Raw genomic sequence first — 4365 nt, 5'->3', positions numbered from 1 at the left:
ATCAGCAGTGTCCGTAGGTCTGCTTAATATTATATAAATATTAGATTCAGATCTTTCTTATAAAAATATTTTGCTATATTCAAACTGGGATTTTTTAATTTTAGATACTGCTAAAAATTTAGACACTACTGAGATAGATGCTAACTGATTATAGAGCATCTGCATAATATCTTTATTATATAAGTTTTTTATTAGCTCGAATAATCTAAATAAAATGTCAGCAGGATTATTCTTATCTAATTTATATTTAATTATAAAATTAAAAGAAGCCAAAATCATATACTAATATACTTGACGTCTATTAAACTAAGATTAGTTTATAAATAATCGAAGATTTGCATAGTCCGATAGAATCTTAATAGAATATTAAGTTTTATTAAAATATTAATACTAGTATTTAAAAAAATAAATAATAGCGAAAAGTTTTTAATTTGAAGTATTTTAGTTAAGTTCTGCACCCGAGAACTTTCTTAATCAGATAGCAACTATAAAATATTATTTTATTAATCTAAATTAGATTAAAATACCTGCCATTTCTTTATTACAGATGTCGGTTTCGATTTGAATAGATTAAATTAGATTAAAGAAATAAAGAAGAGAGATAGTTTAAAAAGTATTAATAAATTAATAAAATATTAGTCTTTTATTTAAAGATAAATAATATATTCTAGGTTTCTTACTATTTTAACTTCCCTTTAGAAGGTTTGTTAAGAATAATATTAATAAAAAGAAGTTGCGAATAAACCTGTAATAGAAATTACAAAATCTTAGAAAAATTTAAATATTATAATAGATGCTAGGTAACGGCTATAAAATAATAGTTTTAATTCGATTAGAATTTATTATAATATCTGTAGAGGAAATGATATATCCAAAAAATTTAACTTATTATTAAAAGAAAGAGTATTTAAATAATTTAGTATATAAATTAGTTTATTGTAGTTGTATCAGTATTTTTTTTAATATATTCAGTATGTTTATATTTTATTATTAAGAAGATAAGAATATTATCTAGATATATAATACAAACAACATCGAGAATATCATACAATACGGAATAAATATAGTTTTAGAAGAAAACAGATATATTAGTTAAGTTAAACGGTATGACTATATATTTAAAATAATTATAATATATATAAAATACAGTCTTCCATTCGTCTTCTTTTTTAATACAGATGCGATAATAGGCGTTCTGAACGTCGATTTTACTAAAATATTTATATTCGGCTAAGCGGTTGAGGATTTTAGAAATTAAAAATAATAAATATTAATTTTTTACTGTAATTTTATTAAGTCTACAGTAGTCCACGCATAACCGCAAATTTTTATTTTTTTTAGATATAAAGAAAATAAAAGCTCCTACAGGGTTTTTAAATAGATGTATTCTTTTATTAGCAGTATTTTTATTAATATAATCTTTAAGTACTAAGAATTCTTTTTCTGAAAGGGGGTAAATAGGCCTAAATAAAAATAATTCGCCTTTGAAAAGGTCGATAGTATGATTTTTATTATAGTATTTAAAAAGAATTTTAGATTAATTAGAAAAGAAGATATCGGTAAATTCGACCAGTTCTGGCGGAATAGGATTATTTTAATAGCGTTCTAATTTCTTATTGTTATCCGGAAGCTATAGTTTTTCTGGGATTTTAATAATTATATATATACAGACGCAATTTCAGTAAGTTTTAGTAAATTTCTGAGAATTTAATTTTTAGATTTAATTAAATTTAAACTACTATTGTCTGTTTTAGAAAAATAAATAAATTTTATAGTCGAACAGAATAGTTATAGAAAGTAAGATTGGAGCGTTTTAAATAGTAATAATATATAATCTGATAAAATACCGTCGTATTTTTTTTAAATTAGTAATATCTAAAAAAAATATCTTATACTTTATAGCTGGTGACAGAGGTATGATTAATAGCTTTGAACTGTAATAAGAATTTCTAAGATTTTAAAAAAAAATATTACTATATAAATTTAATATTAATTAAATTATATACTGTATAATTATTAATATCTGTATAGATTTTTTTAATATAGGATATTTGTATTGGCATCGATATCTTATCGGCTGTTTTTATTTTATAATATAGGGCTGAGACAGAGAAATTGGCTTCAGCCTATTCTATTTTTCTGTATTAATTTTTTTAGCTTATAATTCTTAAATTTAAATAGTTTTTTTTCTTTTTAAAAACATCAGTTGGCAAGATGCTCGGTACTATTATACAAAAAAATACTATAATAGTTTTCTAATTAGCTCAGAATAATCAGACTTAAAATAAGAAAGTTAAATATTTTTATAAAATTATAACTGTTTCTGGAACGTATTGGACCCGTCAGATCTTTATTTATATTTTTATTTTTATATATATAAATTCTAATAATAAATAGTAAGAGATATCATCTTGTTTTATTTTTTAAACAGTTAGTATATATGTTCTTTAATATAGCGGCTGAAATCAGAAAGTAATTTTATAAAAAAAGTATAGCTGTGTTTTTTTTTAGTAGCTCTAAAGAAATATTATTTTAAAGTATTAAAATAAATATAGAATTTATAAGAATCTTAATTGTTTCGCTGCCGAGCTCGCTCTAACTGGCTTATTATATCAGGCTTAAAAATAATAGTATTTCGGATAAAAAAAAGTATCTATTTAGTAAAAACAGACTATAAATAGCTAATATTTTTTTTTTATTTGGATAGTAATTTTTTAAAATAACGGTACCATCTCTGCCGGCAGATTACATTTATATAGCTTATAGTCTTAAGAATCTTATAATAATTATTACAGAACTTAGATAATGTCCTCTGAAAATTATAGTTTAAATTATAAAACTACTTCTAATATTTTTGGATATTGAAGATAAGTTCGAATTGCGGAATATCTTTAATTTTAATATTTATTTTAGATTTATTTAAAAAAGAGAAAGTTTTCTATTATCGAATCGGTATTAATTTAATATTATTATATTAGATTTCCCGTTGCAGTTCGGTAATTTGTCTTTACAACCGCCGGTAATCTTATAGCCGACTAATAATATTTCTAACTGCAGTAAGATCTTCTACTAAAAAATCTAGTAGTAAAGGTAATAAATTATCAGCAGTAGAAGAAGTTTCCGACTCAGAACTGCTATCGGAGTATAAAAATCGCGGTGACATGCTGTATTCTATAAATAATTAAAGAGAAAGAATTAAAATTATAAAGGGAAAAGGTCAGTTAGATATAGAATAGTAGCAGTCTATTTATTTTAAGACTAATTCTTGCTATTCTAAAGGTTTAGTAAGATCCTAGGAGTTAAATACTGAGGAAGGTCTGAGTCATTGACGTCACGACCGTTACACTAAGAATGCGTAGGTACACTGTTGGCAATCCGCCATAGTTACAGGGGTTATCCATGACAATTGATTTAAGGAAGTCATATATCACCCGAATTGGGTTAGACACCTCGCTTAGCTTCAATTCCACCGCTTCTGAATAGACTAATTCCCACTGATTCACGTGATTTTCAATAGAACCCTTTGTTCCCAACCGGAGCTTGGTGTATTTGTTGATAATTTCCCTCATTCGGGACTGGTTGGTAGGGGCAACCCTGGCCTTTAGGGCTTTCAGAATCGGGTGGGGCCTTTTCTTATTGAGTATAGCATATTGATTTTGCCTGCTCAATGTGGAATTGATTAATTGATTCAATGAGGCTAGTCCAGAAGTGGTTGTCTTTCATTTCTTGAACCGGTGGTAATAGTCCTGCTTGATTTCCCGATATAGCAGGCGGTCAGATTCACTGAGGTCCGAAATGGAAGTGGCATGTCGATTGATTTGGTGGATTGAAGGTGAAACAGGCTTTTTAGGATAGGTGGGCTCAATTGGTAGATCTGGGTCCACCAGCTCCTATATATTTTTATTGATGGCGAACAATCGGATCTGATTAATCCAAAGATACCAATCAGATTGATTGTTCAAAATAACACTTTTCTCTGTTTGTTGATTCATGGTCAAAATTTGAATAAATGAATCAAAATAGTGAATAGATGAATGGATGAATAAATAAATAAAGCTCAGGTATTGATAAATAATCAAAGCAAGGGCATAACCGGGCTCATAACTAAGAAGAATTCTGAATACCTTCACTTCCACTTTAATAAAACCTTACTTTTCACTCAAACTTTATATGGGATTCCATACAAAATTTAAGTAAGAGGTAAAGTGAAAGTAAAAGTAAAGTAAAAGATAGATAAAATCAATTTCTTGAATAAGTAACTGATTAAACTGATTGAACTGAATAAATTGAATAAAGTAAACTGAAACTGAACTGAAACTGCTTGCTCAACTAACTAAAAGAACAAAAGGAATTGACCTCTTATTT

This window comes from Aspergillus aculeatus, assembly GCF_001890905.1.
Source record: "Aspergillus aculeatus ATCC 16872 unplaced genomic scaffold ASPACscaffold_9, whole genome shotgun sequence".
Lineage (NCBI taxonomy): Eukaryota > Fungi > Ascomycota > Eurotiomycetes > Eurotiales > Aspergillaceae > Aspergillus > Aspergillus aculeatus.
This window is presented reverse-complemented; position numbering follows the sequence as displayed.